Below are 26,354 nucleotides of genomic sequence, written 5' to 3'. Positions count from 1 at the left end.
ATTCTTCTTTCTGTCTCTGTCTAAAATTCTCCACTTGCGGTAATGAAGAAGGTAACGAAGGTTCCGGAACAAATTCTTGCGAGGTAAGAAAATCCACAAAATCCCAATGTACCTCTTCTGAAAGTAAGTCCGGGTTCCCTTGGGCAGTCTCCCCTGCTGGTGCACCCCAATGGATCGTTTTCTGAGTTTCCGTCATGTTGAATCACTGTCGCATAGATTGACTGCACACAAGCGCTAACGAATCTATATAGACCACGTGACGTCACAGACTGCTCTCTTCGGATTGGATGCGAGCTGACTGAATTTTGTAACGCGTGTTCGGATTGGTAAATGAATTCAATCCGTTTCAATCCTTCCTGTACCTATAAATAAGCGCAGTTCACTGCATTGATTCACTTGTTCTCGTCGCTTCAAGATGTGGACCGATGTGCAATCTTCTACGCTTGTGTCTTCCATGATGCTCCGGACGGACATGCTCATGTATGTCCGAGCCAAGTGGACCGTTGTCCACAGGACAAACACCAGCCTGTGGATACGTAGGATCTACGTTGAAAGACAAGGATGCCTGAAAAGAGTGCTGATTTACGGACCAACAGTGAGACGTAGCCTAAGGACAAGAAGAAGACCAATGCGGTACCATTTATGTTAATGAATACATTAACATAAACCCAAAGGCCCTTTTCAGGGCCAGCCATATTTCTCGAAAAGAGATAGCCTTTCCATTGCCTACCCTTTTTTAAAATTTAAATTTAAATTTAAATTTAAATTTTAAAAATTTTTTAAAAAATCCCAAAAGCCCAAACTCTATTCCCCATGTTAATTTCCCCTTGTCGCTAGACAGACCCACACTATAGTTCCATGTTAAATTCCCTTTGTCGCTAGAGTGACCCACGATTTTTCTCCATGTTAATTTCCCTTGTCGCTAATCTGACCCACGATTTTTCACCATGTTAAATTTCCCTTGTCGCTAATCTGACCCAGGGGTCTCTGTAATGCTAATTCCCATTGTCGCTAATGTACCCCACTTAACTACTATTGGGCATTGACTATATATTCCTTCCAATCTTTCATCCCATTGTGTTCGCAACATTTATTCATTTATTTAAAGCGTTAAACTTTATTGACAGCGAAAGGTTATAATGCCAGGATTAGATGGTAACGTGTATATTTTAATAAAATCAATGTCGCGGAATAGAAACCGAGTGGGGTTTTGGACTAAATGAATAAGACAAAGACAATGTGAGAAAGATGGAAATTTATGAATGAATTAATAAAGAAAAATATATGATGTAAAAATACAATGATTCTCTCTCACGCTCTCAACATACGATTTACTTAGATCACTCTACACAACATTCATACATCGAAAATAAACCAAAAATATTAAATCAAAATGAAATACAGATCCAAGAAACCTCATGGACTGCAGATACACTTCAAACAGTATTTTACACTATAAGAGAGATTCACATAATCTCGAATATGAATTCTATTAAGATTCAAAATAATCTTATGAACACAACTAAGATTCAAAATAATCTTATGAACACAACTAAGATTCAAAATAATCTTATGAATATAAAAACGCAATGGAACAACAATTGATCCAAACGTATGCTTCTAGACCCATTGTACAGTCGCACGATTCCTTGGGTTGGCCCACACTCTTAGCGGCCGCTCGCACCCTTTATGAATCCACCACGTGTACAGTCATACGTATACACACGTACAGACAGCATACAGCACCCTTTTTAATTTGCTACGTCTACGTCCGTGGCACAGACATACGTACATACATACTTATCGACAGCACGCAGCATTAAATATACTGGAAACTCCACAGACAGCTCTAAACAACTTTAGACAGCTTCAGACAGCTCTAGTCATATTCACAGTCACATTGACAATCACACTTCACAGCGACAGACACAATCACAGCGACAGTCACAATCAGCTACAATGAAACCAAATTGGTCATAATAATAGTTTCTGTATAATCTCTAGATATATGATAATACTTTAACCCCTAACAGTGATTTGTAATTCAAAGTTCAAATCTGCGTTGTAATAAATGCATTATTACGCGCTAAGACATTACAAACCGAATAAGCTTCGCATATCAAATTAAAATGTAAATTTAACACTTATCCCTATGGCTGGAGAACAATGGAGAGCGTACACTCCTTGACGTGATCCAAAAACGACCATTGTCGGTTTTAGAAATTGATCTTACTTAAATCCATAGAGAGTGAGTACAAGTAATGGTAGAATACCCGTGCATATCATGTTAGTCATGTTACCTCGTCACAAGTAATCTCTGGCCAGGTACATGTTAATACAGCCGCTTACCTGGAAAAACACATATTTACCCTAGATAACGTTGTACGCATGTACAAACGAGAAATAGTCGAATAGTTCTACGACAAAACCAAGTTATTTCTTTGCCTAATTCTGTGACAATCAATATACAAATATACATAAAAATCAGTAAGGTTAGTGGACACGTAACAGACTGGTTTGGATGCAGAACAGGTGTTAAACATGGAACTAACATTTCACCATCCATAGGTTTACTTTTCAAAAATGAAATGATATCAGATTTTAATGAGCTTCATATATATATATAGACACGCGATGTAGCTTTTCTTGATGAATCTGAAGGAGACAGACAACTAATGCTGGACGTAGTCCATAAATGGCGCAAAAATGGCGATTACTAAATAAAGATACTTTCATTTCTTTGCTCGGGTTCTCAGTCTGGGTATGTTTAAAATGCCATCTTCAGGTTTGACCCAGTGGTTTTTGGTCAGTTAGGACTGAACATAATCAAATTTAGCAACTACGCCAAAATAAATTTGTAGGGATATAAATCAACCGAAATCTATTTCATAATAGCTAATAATATCACATCTACGTTGTATATTGACCTCAAATGAATGTATTATTTCAGCTAAACTTGTTTAATCCAGCTGATTATGTCTTATTATATGTCAGAAGTCGTAAGATAGCTACATCCGATAACTTTGAAACTGACACAAAGTAAATATTTCTCTTCTTCAACCATGTAAAAGCAACACATAATTTCCTTTTAAACGTAACTTCGAAAGTCACTCATCCTACATTAATAATTCGAATTTCACCTATCATTATAACTTTGATAACAAGTTACTGCTGTAACAGATATGCCAAATGAAGGCAAGGAAAGAATTTGATCAAATGGTTTAGAATATAAATAGATTTTTATGATTAGTTACATAAATTTAATCTGATCAATTTTCCTAATATTTACATTCTAGAACTGAGAAATTACGAGCAGTTTTCAGACTGGTGACGTGGGGGTGGGTTAGCCATGATTATTGGAGGGAATCTTTATCGGCTAGTATAGGTCATACAATGGCCCGGTACCCTGTTCACCTACATTCCACATCCTTATGCTAAGAAACTTTACTAAGGACCTTGTGAATATGACAACTATTGAAAATATAATTTAATCACTCGTCACCATCCTCGGTAACAAAAACAACCCACCAAGACATAAGCAGTTAAAGCTGCATATAATTGAATAATAAACTGTCAATATCTTTCATCGCATTATAATTCCAAGGTTTAGTATGTGTGTGTGATTTGGATTTTTAACGTAGCTTTAAAAAAATGTTCAGTCATGTCGCTACGATGTCTGCATTATCGCAGTCTATAGTGTCTAGTACTTGGGGATCATGCCGCAAAAATGTAGTATCATGTCCCATCCATTCACATTATCCTGACACCAGGCCGATCAGTCCTAACACAAAACCAGGCCGATCAGTCCTAACACCAATATCTTAATGCTGAGAGGCAAGCAAGGCAGCTGCTAGTACCATTTTGTGTCTTTGGTGTGACTCGGCCTGTGTTTTGAACCCGCGACCTCTCTCATCCGAAGCGGACGCTCTAATCACTTAGGTTATAGGAGCGGTCACAACCTTTTAATAAATAATAAAGAAAAGACCACACTTGTTACAGCAGATGATACACTTTTACGGGACTGATTTTAGTGATCTCGATGTAAAAGTGCAAAATTCTTAAAATGTCGTCACTGTTTACGAAATAGGTACAAATTACTGGCTCATCCGCAAGGCGACCGCTTCGAAACTACAACATTGAAAATGCACCTGTCTTGATATGAGGGCAGCCTGACCATACAGTCTTACGTTCAATTGATGAAAGAAACGAGATGTAATAATGACACATCTAAATCAAAGCAGCCATCAACATCATCTGGGCTTTCAACCACAAATAAATGAAATTGCATGCTACTCAAGGGCAATCTTGCCGGAATGTTGGTGACATCTGATCCAGGAAACGTGAATTTTCCGACAGAATTTAAAACAAACTGAGTTTTCTTTCATGTATTGTATGATATGGTATATGCCATAGACATTCCAGTCTTTGATCTGCAAACCAACAAGACCTAATCATATATAAAAGCAGCAAATCCACGTATGACCCATCTAATACCTGTGATGTGATTTGTAAAACATAATGACGAGGTTATTTAAAGCATAATATTCAATAAAAGGACATACAGCGGTGGTGATAGTGATGTATTTAAAACAAATGAAACAAGTTAAACTTATTATCCTTCTGTGTTGATTGCTTTTGAACAAAGGCATCTCTTCCACTCGTCATTTTACTAGATAGTTTTTAGGTGGTTTTAGGTGGTAGTATTTAACTTGAAGCATGTTTTTTATCGTCACAGTATGAAAGAATGGGTTGGACACAAACACGAAAGAACTTACTTGGCTCTCTCCCCACATATCTACATGATACAAATATCTCAACATGGCAATAGTGTAGCGAAAACCCATATTAAAAACATTATTGGCGAGAGAGAGATGTGGGTCACATTTACACTATTCATGACTTCAGCAAATGTTTCAAAACATCCAATATCATTGATATATTTGCATATTTGTTGTATAATTATATTTTTATTTTATTTGCTTCGCTCTTTCCCTGCATAAATAAATCTAAAAGTACAGGTGGAGATAACACAGTAATGTGCTCAGCAAAACACCTTTGTTTTGAAAAAATTGTGAAGGAAACATTATTATCAACAGTTGCTGAAAACGAAGTAAAATATTCATTAATAAGTGAGCATTTTCTTTTTTCACTACTGAAGCAAACGAAAACAGTATTAATTGCAACTTTCGGTATGTGTGTTTGTGCGGTTTGGGTGGGAGGCAGACTTTGAAGGAATTGTTTCTTTAGTGATTTAGTGTTTTTGTGAAAATGATTTTAGATCTTTTTTCTCACGATATGAAAGATACACGTGAAGATTATCCATATAAATATATTTAGCATACTTGTTCATGTTATATACTTCAAATCTTTTGGCTTTCCGTGATTAAAGGCAATTTGGCGTATTATTAACTGAGTCTGGCGAATTGTTAAAAACTTAGAATGACTAAAAAGACTCGAAAATTCAAATAATTTCGTGGTAGTTATATTCGTTGCAGCATCATTATCGTTTCAAAGTAAGTAATCAGTCTATCCTGCTTGTTAATGCTATCAAATAAGACGCGACGATGCTTTGATGTCTAACGTAACACAGTGATATAATCCAAAATATCCTTGAATGAATTTACAATGAACCCAAAATACTGATTTAGAATAAGAAGTATTAACGAACACTTTGTAATTCCAGTGAATCATTCAAATATATAAATCCTATCAAATAAAAACTGAGCACAACAGTAAGACTGATTCTACTTTGGAAGTTCAGGTAAGAATGTGTACTTGTAATGTAATCAACCTTAACTAAAAACCATCAAAAACAATTTGAGAAACAAGTTGAGTGTCACCTTAACGGATATTTGCATCAAACACTAAACAAGCTCTTTCTCTAGCAAATTTTAAGATCAGAACCAAGACTGTCTCCAGAACGCAGAATCAAGTATACATGTTTATGTTACACGATATTAGCCCCCGATTATGGATGAAGCTCAATGACACAATACAAATTATATAGATAACATATAATCATTGACAAAAGCCAACGCATAATGCAACATTAAAAATACGTAATAGTATGTATGTATGCATGCATGCATTCATGCATGCATGCATGCATGCATGTATGTATTATGTATGTATGTAAGCATGCATTTGCATGTATGTATGCATGTATGTAAGCATGCATTTGCATGTATGTATGCATCTATGTATGTATGCATCTATGTATATATGTATGTATGTATGTATGTATGTATGTATGAATGAATATGTATGACTGACTGACTGACTGACTGACTTTATTTCCTCTTAAAAAAGAGATTACATCAGAATAAACAAATTCATGATAATACAAGATCATAAATAGAACAGAAAATTGACAAAAATACAATAGTAATACTGTGTCAGCTACCGTATGGACAAAACGAAATATCTCAATGCCTGCAATTATGCAAATCTGCAGTCATTTGGCGGAGCAAGGCACTAATCTTTTAACAGTTGCTTGATGATGATAATATTTCGAAAAGTTAATACGTCTATAGTGTTATGTGCTTAACATTAAGTTCGCATAATGCAACATTAAAAATACGTAATAGTATGTATGTATGCATGCATGCATTCATGCATGCATGCATGTATGTATTATGTATGTATGTAAGCATGCATTTGCATGTATGTATGCATGTATGTAAGCATGCATTTGCATGTATGTATGCATCTATGTATGTATGCATCTATGTATATATGTATGTATGTATGTATGAATATGTATGTATGTATGTATGTAGATATGTATGTAGGTATGGAAACTGTCGATATTTGTCCTTTTCTTAAACCAAGTACAGTAATGAAATACATTTCCGCTGCAGCTAACGGTCCATTCAGATGTGTGTGCCATTGTTAAATTTGTACACACAGTGTTGTATTCTTAACCAGAAATATTTGCATCATCAGACGATGTGTATATTCTGAATCCTGATGATGGTAAAATTCTTTGCGGACTAGATGATTTAGGTGAATCATGATTGTATTGGAAGATTTTGTGAGGATAAGAAGGTGATAATAAAAAGTAGATGCTATTCAAGAGTAAATAAATTCTTCATGGACAGATTGGTTCTTGTGCTAAGAAGTCGCACAGTTATAAATGTAGCATTACGCAAAGTAATACACATGTATGATCATAACATGTGTGATAATAAGTTATACTATTATTATGCTGTGCAGCATCATTTCAAATATGGATCCTACCGTTATGTGTGCAATTGAGAATTATTAAAAAGTGTCAACGAAGTTAGTTTGTTCAATCATAAGAATTGGTCAGGATGTAATCTAATTTCTGGGCATGTTAGAAGCAGATGGTAAAGAAAATGGAGGCTTACTCTATTAAGTATTAGGTTATAGTTTGTGGGTGCTTGAGTGGGGGCATACGGAAACAATTAACAGGTGATTTTACAATCAAACTTGGACATGGAAAGAATTTAATTTTGTATAAATTTAGAAGCCGATCAAGAACTACAAGAAGTGAGTCCTACAGTTCTAACCTTTAACATAAACGTGAATGGTCTTATTTATTTGAAATTGTGTGATTTTATAAATTCAAATTTAGCTCATTTCTATGTTTTAAGTATATGCAATTATCATCAGAAGCAACACAAATGTATGTCTGGAGATATGCAAAGTTAATTTTATTTCCCGAAGAAAAAGATTTTGTTTACAGACAAATTCGTTTATAGGATACTACAACGTTATATTACTCTTTGGTTTGCTTTGATTGCTATTTGGGTTTCATTTTTAGCAGCTTCAAACTAATAACTTAGGTATTCCAACTTCAAAACCTTTCAGCGTTAAAATATTACAACAATAATATGCTTCCATTTATGATGAATTTTCTTTTTCTTTAAATAAATGTTGCTAAAATTAAGAATTTATGTTTCTTATTTCCATGTTTGACCTTCAGAAATCAGATTGCGCGATATGCTTCTGAATCAGGATGACATCAGTCCTTGCAGCAGCATCCAAAATCATAAATCTTTTAGTATTGATACTACCCAATAGTTGAAATAAAAGGTTGCAAGAGTGACTTGTGGTACGGAAAGAGAGTTCAAAGGTAGAAAGAAGTCATAATTGTTCCGTGACCTCTTCTATAAATTCCAGATGAATCATGTTCAGTACTATTTGATTTAGGCTTCTTACCAACGAAGCCGTACTAAGTTTCATGTGCTTGTGGACCTCTATTTGTTTAGAAACAATCATATATAATAATCTATGTGAATTTTGAACAAATTGTTAATAGAGTATTCGAATCTAATTTCGTTTGTTTTGTTTTTAATATCGCATTAACACGTGTAGGTTTATATCGTGCCGGGATAATTTGAATAAAGTATCTTGCCTAGAGAAACACGAGGTTGGCTGACCCAGCATGGGCAACCACATCAGCTACTCGAAAAATTAATTGGAATGGATCATAAATTAACTTTACAATTTGCATATATTAAAGTATTCTCGAATGATAATAAGCTTAAGTGAGTTCTTCTATTTATTTTGAAACAAGCTCTTATCTGTTCCTATTTAAAAATTTGTCAGAAACGGTTTCGCCATAACCAATTATTTAAGATGATGGAATAATAAAGATAATGACATGATGATTTCCCACGTTTAATTTCAACTCAAAGTGAATTATTTCATTGAAGCTTGAAACGATTAGCTCGATCAATGAAACCTTAAATATTTCCACAAAAAAAACAAGATAATTTTCATAATGCGTTACGTCCTCGCTTATGTATTATGCATTTTGGTCAGTTGTATAATGGGTTACTATTATCATATATTTATTATAATTACTTCGCCTGTAGCTCACGTTATAACCTAATTAGATACAAAATTGTTGATCACGCGGTAAGCAGCAACTAACACATTAACAGCAATACAAGCTCCTACTGCTTGTACTCTAGCTACTACCTGTGCTAGTCACTACGATAGAGGCAAGAAAACAAAACGAGGAACAACTAATGTTTCAATAAGCAATCAAACATTAGAGTTCTGCCTTAAAATCAGTATAAAATGAAACAATGAAGTCCTGGCACAGAAGTCAGTCTTTAGCGTAAAACTTCGATTTTAAATGTAGCAAAACATAGGTAATAATCGTCTAATCCCGGGCACACCGGTTCCCAGAGAGACAGCTGTGAGTTGCACTATCGAAACTACCCATCGCTCTATTGCGCGCTTGTTCGCTTTGTATAATGCGTTCAGCCTCTGACCGTAGGAATGTTTCATCCTCGCTGCTAATCTTAGGCAAAATGTCTTGTGGGTCTTACACTATTTAATATATCGTTTTCATAAGTCCACTGTAAGCAGAATCAAATAGCTTCAAACAAAGATACATTTGGCACCTCTGTTTACAAATTATCACGCTTTACACGAGGTGAATTTTGCCAGTTTATTTAAAATTTGGAAGAAAGATTGACTGACTTCATGAAAGTAGCACTGGTTTTGTGAGGTTATTACGTAGTGAAATATGGGGTTCATAGCATGTATAGTTCTCTGTCATGGCCTTTCACTGATACCCTGGCAGTTCAGCATTGTTCCTAAAGAACATGCAAAAGTTAGAAATTATTATTCTTTCACTATATTCCCATCAGAAATAAATACATATACTTTAATATGGTTAAGGTTATTATTGTAATAATAAAGAAACCTAGCTTTGTTTTCAGTGCTATGTTAATTCTTATTTGTATCTTTAAATACAATGTTCTACCAGTGAATAAGGGTTATTTTGGCTATGGCGATAGGTTTGCTACGGGTTTATCGCAACCACTAGTTCATCCTCAGAATGGCGATGCAAGGAAAATTGTAAGTATATGAACACTGATTGTTGTTGTTGTAGTAGGGTTTAACGCCATTTTTCAGCACACGATAGGCCATATATGGCGGCCAGTATCAATGGTGGAGGAAGAACCCGGGAAAACCCCGGAAAGAACCACCGACCCACGAGAAGCTACTGGCAAGCTTTCTCACATACCCACATTGGCTGAATTCGAGTCTCGAACCCACGCAGACAGAGGTGAGATGGCAGTGGTCCGTAACGAACAGCGCTTTAGACCACTCGGCCACTCGGGGCCCCTATGAACAATGAACGTGCCGATTAATTTGCACATGTTTGATACATGTGTGGGTTGAAAGTTTGTTTTATCGTACAAAAGGGTTATGAAAATATATTTTTCTCACATGAACCTCCAATGAGTTGTTTGCTTGTAGATAAATGACAAGCACCTAAACCGACTCATGACAAGATCCACTCTGAACATCCCCCACTGCAACCACAATGGCTTAGTGGTTAGTGTGATAGACTCGCAGTCTGAAGGATGCTGGTTTAAATCATGCCCAGCCAAGGCTAGGTTGAGAACCGTGTCTTTAAGCTAGGCAATTATTAACTCTAACTGCGTCAGCACGATATCACTTTTGTTATCGTCATGTGTCGTTCATGATTATTCGACATCAAAAACCCTATCTGGTTTGTGCTTGTTTTTGCCAAGTGTAATAAAGCATATATTTGTTTTATGATGATTTTATTAACCACCAAAGAGTTTTAAACACTCTTTCATTCTCTATATGTGTGTGAAATAAATTCCATTATTAATATACTTTGTCACTGAACTAATTTTAATTTTTGATTTCATTTTATTCCATTCTGTACCAATTCAAAAGAATTACCATGTTGCAGGGCATATTTCTGGCGGAAAATGTTTGAATGTAAACCTTGTATCATGGAAACAATTAGTAATCCGCAGCTCCTAGTTTGGACTGAACAACGTGTTTATTTGTGTAAACTCGTTGCACTTTAGACTTAATTGTCCACAACATATATCATATCTGTATATAGCAGCGTGTTCGTGATTAATCTACACAGGAATCCGCGTATGAGGCCTGAAATGGAATCAGTTATCTTCGGTTGTCAGACCGGGACACGATTGTAATTTTGTCCTGGGAAATAGATTGACTGCATTTACTGACAGAGCATGTGAAAGATGGTAAAAGAGTTTGATGAAATGTCCCTCATTTATTATCAGTTTACATATCCCTTCGCAAACATATATTAATCACCATTTACGGCATGATACATGATGTATCCATCCGTTTATTAATGTATCTGCATTCCATTTTCGTATTGATAGCTTACATGATTATTTACATGTAAATGTATTCATTTTCAAATGTTTCAGATAAAGGAGCGTCGTTATAAATTTTTACGTCAGTTTATAAATCGCACTAACTCTGGTATATATTGCTTCCCTTTGAGTCAGCAAGTGATACTGATTGTTATTCATGTTCAAAACTAAAGAAACACACTTATTGGCATATGGAAAGTTAGATTGAAAATGCACGATAATGTCAAAAGTGATTAATATCTGTGAGTGACGGGCTAAGTAATAAGTTTCCATAGCTTAATATACTAGCGTACTTTTATGAATTTAGTTGTCAGTTTAGGAATCCCACAAAATTTTATATATAATGCTAGTCTGCTATCCAGATAATGCTACATATGTATTGTTGTTTATCATCATCATTATCACACCGTCATCATCACCATGATTAGCATTATCAAATTCTTCACCTTTTCATTTCACATGTGAGTGAATACTGATTTGTCGTTGCCCATCTAGATTAGAGTCTATACAACGAACATATAAATAATGGTAAAGTAAGAACATCACTCTCAAGCCAAGGTCAGAGTGCCACCATCGTATATTATCATTACGTCGAGATAACAACAGCTGAAATTGTGTTCCTTTAGTTCTGACCGATCTGTTTGTACAACGTAAATAGACTCATCCAATCGATGAGGAGATTTCACAACAAGATATTGAGAGAATGATTGTGGGATATAAGAAGCAATATTGAGATTTATGTTTTGTCCTTAGAAAATATTTGAAGTATATTTCCACTTGCAGAATGATTTTAAATACATTTTGCTTGTCATTCGGATAAAACAGTCTCTGATAGGTTTGCATTTAGATAGCTGAATTACAAAAGACCAGTAAATTAGTCAAAATATATGAGTTCATTACCTCTTTTCTAGATTAAAATAGATACGATATACGAGTTTATTACCTTTTCTCTACATCAAAATAGGTACGAGGTAGAACTAAATAATTATTGTGCCGATCTATCTAACCAATGTCAGTCTATAGATACATATCACATTCTTTGTCCCTGTTTGGCATATTTTGGTTATAATTTCGTTCAGGTGTTGATCCATATTTATCGTGAGGGTGACTGCTGGGCTAAACAAGTAGAGTTGTGTGGGACGGAGTCCACGATTAAGGCACAATGGCAAATATCGTAGCTGATGCAATTCGAACGTTTCTATTCCAGCTATAAAGACAACATCCTCTCGGAAACTATGTGATTATCTTGCGTTTATTCTACTTTTGCGGGAAGTAAGTGGGACGGGAGTCTCATCGGCTCCGCCTCCTTTTTTCTCCACTTACGACTTGCCCCTGCCGTTTCTTTTTTTGATAATTCTGTATCGAAGAAACATATTTGATTGTCTCTTGGCCTGCTAAGTTATTCAATATTGCCCTTACGCTTGCATGGTTGGCTCCACATATTCTTCTGAAACTTACAATCCATGGCACGCATATAATTTCAAGTACTTTAGTCTTCTTCGACACATCCTTGGTACGTATGCTTTATTTTGCTTTGAAAAGTGTGATTCGTTGCACTGTTTGATCTTGCCGTCGTTAAGCATGACTTTGGCAGATTAAACGCGCAATAATTTCTTTTTAAAATCTTAAATTAACTATGCTTTATGTGTTGCAGTGTAAACAATAATATTCAAAATGGTTTTCTTGGCGTAGCTGGCTTTTCTTTTTTCTAAGTTTTAGTACCTCCGCCCTAAAGACGCCTTTTCGCTTCTCATCCAGTTTCTCTGCTATATGTTTCCATAGTGGAAATGCATGCTTTTGATTTAGTCCTAAGTTGTACTGTTTATCTATAAGTGTTATTATAAAAAATGTACGCATAATCATCATATTGGTCATTTGTCAGATGTTATTAGTGTGCGGTATGTGCAGTAACTCAGTTGTGAGAACGTTGGATTTCTGATTTAAGGGTTGCAGGTTTGATACTCGCCTAGGTCAGACAATGCTAGTTCGGCTCTTCTGCGTGTCCTTGACAAAAGTATTTATTTCCATTTCCTGATCATGATACCGTCAATTAATATTAAAATGCCGTTAAAGCAAAAGAATAAAAGAGAGAAGAATTTTTTTTTAGACGAATCGCTTTTATAATAAACGCATTTTGTTTAGTTTCTTCTTCTTCTTGGTATTATAACCGTTCCCCAAATCCTCATCATCATCACCATCATGACGATAATTACACCTCACCGTCGTCATTGTCATCATCATCATCATTCACTTTTTTTGAATATATAGTACATCGATTTCGTGGAAAGTAAATCATTGAAAGAAAGAAATGTTTTGAAACTCACTCAAAGCCATCACAATGACGCCAACTCTTATAAAAGCCAAATTACAATAACGTTGTCAAAAAAGTAACACTCGCCTCCCAGAAAACTTATTCTTTCATCTTCTTTATCCATGCTTGATCATTCTATATCTCTGCTGTGACCACACAACAATGCAAATAGCACCTTGTACATGTTTTTCTACAGCAAGGTTTATAACTAAGATATCAAAACAAACTACAATGGGAACAAACTAAATACACACAAGTTTGGAAGAAGAGTACCACATTCAGATGTAGGTACGTTTTGTAAGATTACATTAGCCATGTAAAGCAATTACGCAGAACAAGGATGTGCTACGTTTGTTTATATTGCTACTGAGAACCAAATGTTTCTCAAACTAAATGATTAGAAAGTAGCAAGTGAAAGACGGTCGCTTTATATTATGGGCACTCGATATATTCCCCATCACGTGAGCACAACAGCTACATCAGGTTGATTAATTAGTCATAATAAAGTCACTTAAGAACTATTGAGTTCTTCAAATCCATTTATTGCTATCAGTTAGAGAGGATATTAAAATTTGTTTTACGACAAAAACACTAATGTTTTTCATGAAGTTATTCACCCTTCACACAGTGACAAAATGAGTAAATCTTTTGGCATTATTATCTAGGGTAGAATTCGACCCATTAAATAAGCTGCTGTGAAAGTAGTCGAGCCAAAACTAACAAACAGGGGTTTCCTTTTGGGTACAGGCTATATAAATCAGAGAGGAACTATTCAATCATCGGTTTGGACCATCAGAATCTTTAATTTATTTTAATGTTTTCACTTCTTTGGAACTTTTTTGATATGCATCTGATCAAACAGCAGACAAAGTTCAGACAAAATTTATGTCGAGAGTTTCGAGCAGACACCTGGCTAAATCTATCGTAGTTGTTAAAAGCTCACAAAGCAAATTAAGGTGAAGTCCGCCTATGGGCTTTAACATACCCTCCGCATAATAATTTGACATGAACCGTTCTTTGCGATTTTGTTTCCATGAATTTGTTTCCCTTTGGACAGAATTTGATGAAATTTGTCACGCGGAATCGGAGATATAGAAATCTCCTTCTATGTCTCTAGTATATGAAGCCGACACATACATTTCCGATTATATTAACATTTATGACAGGAAGTTTTAGCTGAACTTGCTAAGCAGCTGCTCTAGCAAGAGAGAAAGCTTAGATGGAACCACTCTAGTTAAGAGCTGCCCTATCAACATACAAAGCTTATATGGAATCCGTCTACCTAGTTTCAAGACACCAGAGGCTAAAACTTTTGTAGTCATAAAAAGGAAAATAAAGAAATTGTATCTCACTTCAAACTATGGACCCTAAAATCCGTTTATGATGGGTTTTTGTCGTGGACCCTTCTTTGAGAATTTGTTACGTAGGAATTTGTTCAACCGATAAAAGAAATAATGAAGAAATTCGTTTGGGGGGAATCAGAGTAGAGAATACATCATCACCTCTGACTACATGAACCGCTGTTTCTAGTATATTTATTTGAACCGTTCCTTGATAGGATGCAATCAAGTATCAACTCAGCAGAATAGAAAGCTTATGCTAAATTTATCTAGCCGGTTCCGATCCACCAGAGGGTAAGTTAATATAAATGTACGGTATGTATTAATGAGCCATAATGACATTACCTCTTCCTGAGGTACCAAAGGCCCCTAAAATTCCCTCAAAAGATTTCGACATCACCCCTTCTTTGAGATTTTGTATAAACATATACCCCATTCCCTCCATTCTTGATTATGCATTAGCGAAATTCATCGGGTTAAATCATATCAGTAGATGGGTCATTATAGGTACCGGCTATATAAAGTGGGGCAGAGAAAACCAAATTTATCAACATGTTGGACTACGTCAACCTTATTTTCGAAGGTTGAAGTTAGGAAAGAGGTCTCATTCCAGGAAAGGTTTCTAGAGATCGGAAGGGCAAGACAACAAAGTTATAAAATGGCACGGAAAAAGATTACAGGTGTCGCCCACATAAGGACCATAACATCTCCTTCTCAAAGGATTGTGCCATGGACCTTTCTTTCAGAGTTTCTTTCGACAAAGCACTAACATACTTCACTTGCAAGTAAAGAAACATTGCCCCAGAAATGTGTCTGTGAGTTATGTCAACGACCAGTTTCAGCCTAACCTCTTTGTTATGAGATTAATATATAAAAAAAAACTTGTCCTAATTTTATAAAAAATACTTTCCGCTTATCTGATGCCATTAGAAAATTTCCAGAAGACATTGAACTCATTGATTAATGCATTCACTAATCCATTTATTGATTCATTTATTCATTCAATTATTATTTTATTTTCGATTGATATTTTGCTGGAGACAGGGACATGCTGTCATGGAAATTTGCATGAGAATTGCAAAAGAGAACGTTAATTAAATGTTATCCATAAATCCAACACCATGTGCTGTGGTAAATTGTTTTGAATCTGTATTTCGAAACATAGAATGTAAACCTTGCCTACAGAGTATCCAGATAAACTGGATGCAAGGTCATGCGGCATAGAATGTCAGCGCTCTAATGTTACTAATAACGTGATAACCTTTCTCTCTCACTGACTAACCTTCAATGCTATATCTTTCTCCGTTGATTTCCAGACGCCCTTTCTGCAAAAGGTAAAAATAAGGTTGCTTCTGAATAGCGTGAAATAACGTAATATTATCTATCTATCTATATCTATCTATCTATCTATCTATCTATCTATCTATCTATCTATCTATCTATCTATCTATTTCGCAAGTCCAACATTAAAACGACAGCGTATAATTTAATACTAATTTCCGGGGACATTTTTGTTTAGTATAGTGCATATGTGGGAAATACTGGAAAGAATCTGAAAAGGCATACACAATGGGTAAATAAACGAAACGGAAAACGTATTTTTGTCGCCTATTTACTGTAGCCAGAAGGTTAAATGATCTACATTCACACATATGAGCTATGATAGGACGACAAAACCAAGTATTCATGTGTATGTATGTGTGACTCAAACATATTTTGTACATATGATGCTCAAAGGGAATGAATAAGTGACACCAAGTATTCCAACCATTAGCCAGACTAAAATAAAAAGGTTACATTCATTGTTGGACTACGTATCGATGCTCTGCTTTCATGATCCACCAGGTGGTGATTATGTTTGAATGTCTTTGTTATATATATATATATATATATATATATATATATATATATATATATATATATATATATATATATATATATATATATATATATATATATATATTGATAAATACTTTAATCAGAGACAAAAGAGACATAAACACAAATATAATGATATATTTGACATTTTTGGGGGCCAGTGTGCAAGATTTTTGCTCACCACTACCTTCTCAGTCCAAATATTAAACTTATTGTTTAAGGTAGTTCAAATGAAGGTGGCTTCATCCTCATACTCAGTAAACATTCATACAAAGGGAAAATTTGTTTCAATTTTGAAATGAATCTTTATCTAAAAGGCATTAATTTTCTATGATTTTTTAAAACCTTTTTGGTGTCCTCTGAGACAGATAGAATATGATGATATGGTTTTCGAGACTTGACTTTATATGGTGTTTGGGAATTGAAATAAATTCATTGAATCTCAAGATTCTTTTACGAAACCTACATAAAGAAACAGAACACAAATTTGGCTTTCTGTTAGTATCTATATTTCGGATTTATCAGTTGACTTTGGTTCAGTGTGCCTTATTAAAAATCGTAAAATTTGGTGATCACATATAGGATAAAACTGCCAGGTTGCCCATCGTTCAGGTAAAATGGGCAGAATATCGGGAAGCATCTATTCTAAGCGATCTCGATTAAATTTAATATTGAACATTACAGGAACGTAAGTCTGAGCAATAAAATAAATAAATCAAATAACAGGAGACAAAGTAATCTACACATTTGTTTCCCTGAAAACGGAAATACGTAATCTATGTCACTTGACAGATAAATACCGTATGTTAAGCATCCACTTGAAAGTTTTCACCTGTAGGTGGTGTTGGCTTAGAGATAGAAGGTGTACTTGAGGTCTGATCATATCAAAACAACGCTAAACATCCATTTGAATGCGCGGGTGCAAAACATAACCAATACCCAACCGCACATCCGTTTCTACTGTATCCAAGCACTAAAATTATAAGAAGTAGGCGAGGGTCTGCGAGATGGAATCTATGATGATGGTCCAGGCTACGGACTACCCCGGAGGCTTTTGCAACACTTCCAGTACCATGTAAACCATGTAAACTTTTCTGTTAGAAACGTTGCTGCTAATCCGCCTTCATTTCTCCCTCTTCGTCCCCACCAAGATCTGTCTCTTTTGTTATTTCGATAATGTTTTCATTCCGCAACATAATTGATCCTCTTCTGTCCCTATCTAGGTCTACCCTATTTCCCTTACGCTTACACGATTCGCTCCATATATTGCTTCAGAAATAACCTCCACAGCAAAAAGCATAGAAATATAACGACTTTAATCTTCCACCTGAAATCTTTGGTAGATCTGCTTTGTTTTGCTTTTTAAATGTATGATTCACTGCATTGTTTGATTCTGATATTGGTAATCTTGAAAATCTTGAATTTTGCAGAGTAACCATCCAATTATTATTTTTAATATTATATCACCTTTGCCACTGTATTACGTTGTATATATAACTGTTTCAAGTAAAGTTTCCTGTTCGAGTGGATGATCTTTATTTATAGGAACTCCATCTTAAAGACATCCTTTTTCTTCTTCACCATGTTTTCTGCAATGTGTCCATGGTAGAAATACTTGATTTGTATATAATGTTAAAATGTACTGTTTATATGTCAGTGCTTAGGTTATTATAACCAATGCACACGTGTACATCATTTTAGTTTCTCAGATGTAATTATTATGTTTTTAATAGTACCCATTTTATCTTCTGTTCATCTCCTTTAGAGCTTGGTACATTGCCTCCATTACAACAGGAGACCTTCTATAGCTGCATGATATAGTGTAAGTAATTATTTTCTTTACCAGCACTTATTTAGGAAAACGCGGTAGCTCAGTTAAAAGAGCGATAGGTTCGCGATTTAAAGGTTTCAGGTTTAATACCCAAGCAGGGCATCCCGGATTAGCTGATTATATGGGTTTTCTATCTCTCATTCCATGAGCATGATATAGCCGTTAAAACCTTCAAAACTCTATAAATAAATTCACTTTTATGATCGTTGTGTTCTTGAATTATTATTATTATTATTATTATTATTATCATTATTATTCGCCAAATCCTCATCACCGCTCCTCCGGTTGTCATCATTGCAATCATGGCCGGTGCAAGCTATGTGGGAGCAGTGCGCTTGCACATGACGCCGTTTACGGAGGTGCGAAAATCAGAGAAGAAAAGGGGCGCAAAATTTAGAAAAGGAAGCTAAAATTAAACAGAACCTTTTTTTCCTCTTTATATGAAAACCCTTTCATATGTTCATACCCTTACATAAATGTCTTACAAGCTTTCTTATCAGCAAATATTAAATGAAGGTGGAGATGTTTGTGGTGGGAATGCCACATGCATAAATCGCAAAGGGCGCCGTATTGCTTCGCCGGACTGGATTGCAATCATCATCTCTTGTTTAATATATGGAATCTCGATTTCGTTGGACGAAAATAACTACAACATTCAAAGCCATCACTATGCAGCTACATCATTTAAGAGAGAAAATAGTGTAGTCACAATAAAAGGATTACTCACCTTTCAGAATACGTTGTCTTACGCAAATGTCAGCCGTGCTAGATGGAGGTTTAGTCTATTGTTATCTTTCTGCTGTAGCCTCTCTGTACTGCAAAGCGCGAAAAGATCGTTATCATTTATGGCGTAATGATACTGGGATTCTAAGCAAACTATCAAGTTTGACCTAATTTTATCTGGTTATGAAATGTGCCCCTGTGTAGTTTCTACAGCGAGGTTTGTCGCTAAGATCCGTAAAAAAAAAAAAAAAAAAAAAACCACGTTTGTAAAAACACAACAAAGAAAATAAACAACTTCTAAACAAGATTGACCAGGTTACATAAAGGGTATTGCATGTATTCCGTATTAAAATCATTTGAGAACTATTGGGTTCCTCGAACCAATTATTGCTTTCTTTGAGAGAAGAATGTGAATGTTTGTTTAGGAAATAACAAAAATATCATTATTTTAAAATAATGTATGCATTGCTTATATAAAGTCGAAATATGAAACTGAAACTTGAATTTTTTTTTTTTTTTTTGTTGACTGTTATTAGCTACAGGTCAAAGTCGAGTCTTTCCAGCTTCTGACTCAGTGATATTTAATCCCAAAGACGTCAGTTAGAATTGGTGTGACAAATCACCGCAGCGCAACAGGTTATCTTTCTGGCTCGTTCGGCAGTTTCTCAAGGACGCGGCAATACGACTTCCGCTGGATTTGTGAGAGGTACATTTTTCCTTCTCCCAATCCTCAGCATTTTATACAAATGATTAAGTAACGTAACTGATTCTCTCATATATTGTTCCCACTGACAGTGTAGATTTTTCTTTGCCCTACAAAATTTAATATTGCGATCTCGCACGATATCAGCGCCTAGCAAAATGATTTGATTATGATGATTAATTGGGTGCAAAGACCATTCCAATGACAACTACTTGTACTGCATTGTTTTTGATCGGTTCATAGGTTAAAATGCGTGTGGGGTGTGTCCATAAAGTTTATCACAACAGAAATCGTACGCGATTTTAAATAAACTAGGTTCCAGATCATATAGAGGTGAAATTTCGTTGCATTGGCGAATTTGTGTGAACAAACATATTTGTTTACATAGATACTACATCTAGGCATATTTGATAATTGTCTCAAACGTAGTGTGGAAGTTCAAGGAATATATAAAGAAAATTAACTTTACCTTTCCAATGATCCATGTGATTTAAGCACAAAAGCAATATCAATAAATTCAACAAAAAAGATTTATTTAACTTAATAAAAGAGAGGGGAGCAATCGGTTCATATAAGAAATCAGCATATCTTGAGCAACGTATATGCTTAAGTTTTAACAATTATTTGTTACATTTGTGATTCAATGCTGATATTTAAAAATATTCGGAATCTTGTAATAGTGTTTCAGAGATAGCTGACGGTAGATTTTAGACTCAAAGAGGTATTATAATTGTTGCACGAAACATTGATATGATAGTTGGTACATTTGCCATCTTTGCTTGCTATTTTATTCCTTCAATTAGTTTCAAGGTAGATTTTCCATTGAAGTCCTGAGTTTCAAGACGTGTATGTACACCTTCTATCTAGGAAATTTGATTAAATTCTTCGAACTGGATGCCTAGTTTATCAACAGCTATAAGATCTTGTTTACATAGATCTACGAGGATTGTTTAAATATAAGTCCCTATGTCACTAACATCACCATTCTTGTCATTTCTGCAAACATTTATGAAGAATTGTCTTATAAGTGATATCCAATTATTTGCAAAAAGACAAGAATCACCTTACAAGAACTTCATTTTATATACTGTACTTAACAATTTGTTTTCCTTTCCGTTGATTACTGAGAGCCAACTGTTAATTATACGCGCAATTATGTCAATGTGCAATGGATGCGGACTAATTCTGCATGTAACGTGTAGACTGGATCACTTTTCCGAAATTTGTTTTTCACTTAGAAATTGAATCTTATTTTGAGGGGAACTTTACAAGACAAAGTAAAACAAAATAATTGGGAAATGTCTGCAGTATTGTGGGACAAAGCAGGTCCTTAAAACACTCTTATTACAAATATTTTCTTCCCAATCGGATAAGTGCACTCTGATACCATTTCATGTTGCTCTCAATTTATCAACCATATATTGTACCGTATTTAGGCACTTAAGTATTTAATCAGTCTGTTTAAACAAAGTGTGCCGTAACAATAACTTACAAAGTTCACAGCCTCTCGAATTCAAATAGTGTCAGAGATTTTATGACGATGGTGTATCATTTAATCGATTCATTGTAAATTTGTCTCGTCTTGTCTGGAAGCAACCAATTTTAACAAAGTCGAAGGCATGTTAAACATATCATTTAAGTTATGTTTGGTACATGGACTGTGGAATTAACCAACATCATCTACGTAAACCCCAGCACCCTGTCCTTTAGGTAATCTTAGAGGTAATTGGGAACTCTTGAATAAGAGTTTTGTCACTTTTATAATCATAAGTACCAGCCCTAAAATACAATACTACCGTTATAAGACTGTACAATCAGTAACCAATGGACTTTTATTTCAATATAGATGACCCATAGCTTGTTGGAGGTCCGCAACGATAAGAATATAAAGAAGTGGTGCCGAAGTAATATAGAATTACAGAATAATGTTTAAAAGAGTACTGGCTTAACTGGTTGTCCTCTAAGAAACAAACATTTGCATTCGTATTTTTCCTTAATGTCGTGTTTCAAAGACTCATATTGTATTGATGGAGTACCGGCCGAGGAACTGTCACACTAAAAATATCAAGTGATAGTGTTATCTGTGCGTGCATGTGTGTGTGTGTGTGTATGTCAAGGACGTGAGAAAATGATACACACACTATTGTGCATACATATGGATGGGTATATGACGATGACATTTTAAAAATAAATCGTGGTTAGGTCTATTTATATCTATAGGTATATGTAGAATGATTTGGAAACCTATTAAAGATTAAGGTGTAAGGAAATAAAGCCTTACGAATGATTAGAATATTCATTGAGATATCTTTTACAAAATGATATTATAAGTATCATTTTTGTCATTATTATTATTATTATTATTATTATTATTATTATCATTATTATTATTATTATTATTATCATTATTATTATTATTATTATTAATCAAAGAGTAACCTCATATAATGCGACAATAAAGATTCATGAATGGAATGGTTGATTGTTATTTGTCGTGTGAGGATTTGACGAAATTAAATTAAAATATATTCCTTCCTTGATTGCGGTTATTAGCCAGGGTGTGCTTGGAACGGAATCTTCATGATTTTTTTGACAAGACAAAAAGTATCATCGCATTTAACAAAACATAGCCTGCATAAAGTTACAAGGGATATGACTCAGATGAAATCAACATCTTCTTGCATCATTCATGGTCTGCAGCGAGTCGAATATATACTATAAGCGACCACGTGTTTTCATTAAAACTTGTTATATATAATTGATGACATGTATCCTTTTAAATATTAAAAGTTAAATGATAGTTATATCGAAAACGTTGATCGTGCTACAATAAGCACAGCAAATATTTCTTGTATTTATTCAGGCATATGCTACATGCTTTTACGTTCCTAAACATGAATGCGCAACAGCCACCTGTCCCATATCAATAACCCGAATTTCACACATCAATTTAACTTTCAACACAAGTAACGGTTAATTAAATGTGATTAGTGTGTGCAAATTTAGCATTTTAGAATTAAGGAATAACCAAGAGCACGAGTAAATTTGGTAATACTGGAGCGATCCTGGTCATTAGAGTAAAAACTTATTTACAGCACATATATTTCAATAATCTGGTATCCTGATCAACTCCACCCCTCTTTCCTCCATTTTGAAACGTTACGATGGAAATTTGACCTGTTCGTTGACTGGAAAAAAAATTCTAATCATCCACCCACCTCGCTACCCACAACACCACCATCAATCCGACGGGTTCTTCTTAAAAATGGGACGGAAAAACTGTTAATCTAAACTTCAAAGACATCAGCGATCTAGGTCTGTGCGATGAAATATGAATTTTGGAATAAAGAGTATCATTGTATATTTCACTGGCATGCACGTTCGAAGACTTAATGCAATAACCAATGCTTGCCGATTGACGAAGACTTTGAAAATAGTAGTCCAGGTTAAGCACATCATTAACCTGAATTTAACATATGCGATGAGATAAATATTGTTATCCATTTTCGATGATATTTGTTCTTCGCAGTCCTAGAAAATGAAAGATAACCTTATAGTTTTGCGTAATACCTTGTCAAGGGCATTTGGGGAATCTACTGTAAGCATAAAAAATAAATTTCCGTGTTAAGTTCTCATCTAAGTATATGCTACATAACTAAGACCTCGAGTGATGCGGCTCCATTACACACACACACATACATGCATACATACATAGATACATACATACATTACCAGCAAGTACATACATACATACATACATACATACATACTATATTTTAGTATTTTTAGTTACTTAATTACTCACTTTATAGCTAGGTCATTTGAAGATCAAGAACAATGCGAATGGAAAGAATAGGTAGTCCATAAGTAAGTTTGAAATAGAAAACAAACAGTAAACGAGAATTGACTTGATTGTCTGACCTCTCAGAAACAAATTTATACATGTGTATTTTTCCAAAGTTTTGTATCTCGATTTTTAAAGCCCGTTGTACTAATGTTAGTTCTAGATATGTCATATTAAAAATATCAGTTAATAGTGTGTGTGTGTGTGTGTGTGTGTGTGTGTGTGTGTATAATCTTAAAAATGTTATAAAATGCTAGTGTGAATACATGTGAATAAGATGTGACTGAATGCGTTGTTTATATTTTTGTAGCTATGTTTATTTGAGTTATTTGATACATGCATTATGCGTCTGTAGCGTAAAAAAGATTAAGGTGAAATAAAAGAAGACCTTAAAGAAGATTAGTGTATCATTAGAGGCATTCTTTGGGTTACCTTTGGGAAACATTATTATTATTATTAGTAGCAGTAGTATTCAAGGAGGAATCTGATTCTAGTAGACGAGAAGGATTGCCGTATGTTAGCGAATTATTGCTATTTTGAATGGAAAATTTTACTTGTCGTTTTTGTTGCTTGCATTCTCATGATTTTACAAAACATTAAATTAAATTGCTTTTAACGTTTGGCTTAGATTGAATGCATGGTTATGCATGAATGGCGCAATCAGTTTGACACAGTCGTTCATGTTGACCACTGTGTCAAAGCTTAAAAAATAAGGTTCAACGACATATTCACACATTCGCGATGTTTAAAACCAAGCGGTGTATACAGTTCCAAAGAAATATCCTCAAAAAAGTATGGAGCTATTGTGTTGCTTTTCCCAACGGCATACAAGCTGTAACATTAAAAATCTAAAACGAGAAATGAAGATTATATGAATAAATTTAATTCAATGTTTTGAATCATAAACATTACACTTATCGGCTGTTTTTATCGTTTCTACCTTTGTCTTTTCTTTATGTACTTTTACGGATAGCTAACATTTTTCTTTTATCTTGAAGGAATCAATATTTCCGTTTCCTTGGAACTGTTTATCTTCTATAGATTTCAACAATTTTTAAATTGAAAAGAAAACGACGAGCTAAGACCATCACTATCTAAGCCAGTGTCATCGTTACATCGAGACTGCTGAAGTTGAATTCTGTACCTTACGCTTTCATCGAGTTGTATATACAAAGTAAACAGATTCTGAAATCACATGGAGAGTTCTGGCATCAGGATTTGGAGAGGGTGATTACACGGTATCACATATATTAGTGATCTATATTTGTTTGTGCAGAGAATACCTGAAGCAAAGTTCCAATTGATGGATATGATTATATTGCTTGTCACACTGATAAAGCTGTCTCTAATTGGTCTACATTTAGATAATGAAGTTATTACAGACCCGTAAATCAGTCAACATGTATGTGAGGATTACATCTTTGCTACATGAAAAAGGGGAATAATCAGAACAAAACTATTGTATGTACCTATTTAAGTGTCTTCCAGTCCATCCACTGTCAATCTATCTATAAAACTTATATGTGCCTGTTCTGGAATTGTTTGAAACTGTTCTCATAACTCGTCTCTTAAGGACTTTGTTCAGGACCGGATGAAGAAATATTGCTTATTATTGTTTGGGGACATTGAACGGCATCCCCGGCAAGGGCTCAAGGACGAACACACACACACCCATGACCTGCACGTTAAACGTTTCCAGGGAATTATTTTAACTATCTAACTGTAAATTAGTCAAGGAAATTTGCTATTGAAAATGCCTTGTGGGTAGTGCTGGCATCGGCTCCGCCTTAATATATCCTGCAATTCCCGATTTGTCCCTGTTGCTATTTTGATATTTCTGTGTCGATACAAAATATTCGATATTCAACTGACCCTGTCCAGCCGTGCCCTGTTGCGCTTACGCTAGCATGCTTCGCACCATATAATGCTTCAAAAACACGTGACCATCATAGCATGTATAAAACTGCAAACACTAATCTTTCGGCAGAATCCTTGGAAAATGGTATGGATAATACCATTTAAAATAATGCTTTTCTTCATGTGGCTGGATTTTTTCTTCTTTTTTTAGAACTTCCATCATAAAGACACTCATTTCTTATCTATGAATGTCTCTGCAATATGTGGTGGAAATGCTTAGATTTGATACAATATTAAGCTCTACCGTTGATCTGTTGGTGCATAGGTTATTATAAACAATGCACAGTTATAGATTGTGAGTTTTTTCACTCATATGTTATTAACTTGATTTTTATAGTTCCCGTTTTACCTTCTGTGGTTCTGTTATTTTGCCTTCAGTCATTTATACATTACCCCAATTGCGACAAGGAGTTTCTTTCTGCAGCTTCATGATAAGGTTTAACTTTCATTTTCTTCACTTTTATAGGAAGATTATCTGCTCAGATGAGAGAGCGTTTGATTATTAATTTAAAGGTATTAGGTCCGATTCCCGCTCATGCTAACCGAGATGAGCTGTCTTCTATGTGTTTTTTGGAAACACACTTTCATTTCCTGGGCATGCTGTAGCCAATTAAGCTGTTAATAGTGTCATTAAAACAAACAACCAAAATA

At 34.8% G+C, this 26,354-nt stretch overlaps 1 long non-coding RNA gene across 1 annotated transcript in view; it reads right to left on the bottom strand.

Moving 5' to 3' along the window:
• Nucleotides 1-19,518, bottom strand: part of LOC149797304 (uncharacterized) — a 60,253-nt gene extending 40,735 nt beyond the window's left edge. The window contains exons 1-2 of the long non-coding RNA XR_016421513.1: nucleotides 19,244-19,518; nucleotides 16,090-16,132 (exon numbers count right to left, since the gene is read on the bottom strand). This is a non-coding gene — a long non-coding RNA (uncharacterized LOC149797304). The remainder of the gene's footprint in view (nucleotides 1-16,089; nucleotides 16,133-19,243) is intronic.
• Nucleotides 19,519-26,354: the final 6,836 nt, after the last annotated feature.

This window comes from Sinohyriopsis cumingii, chromosome 6 (assembly GCF_028554795.1).
Source record: "Sinohyriopsis cumingii isolate HCF-2022 chromosome 6, ASM2855479v2, whole genome shotgun sequence".
In the NCBI taxonomy this organism is placed as follows: domain Eukaryota; kingdom Metazoa; phylum Mollusca; class Bivalvia; order Unionida; family Unionidae; genus Sinohyriopsis; species Sinohyriopsis cumingii.
Note: the sequence above shows the minus strand (reverse complement) of the source record. Positions and strands in the feature narration are given on the sequence as shown.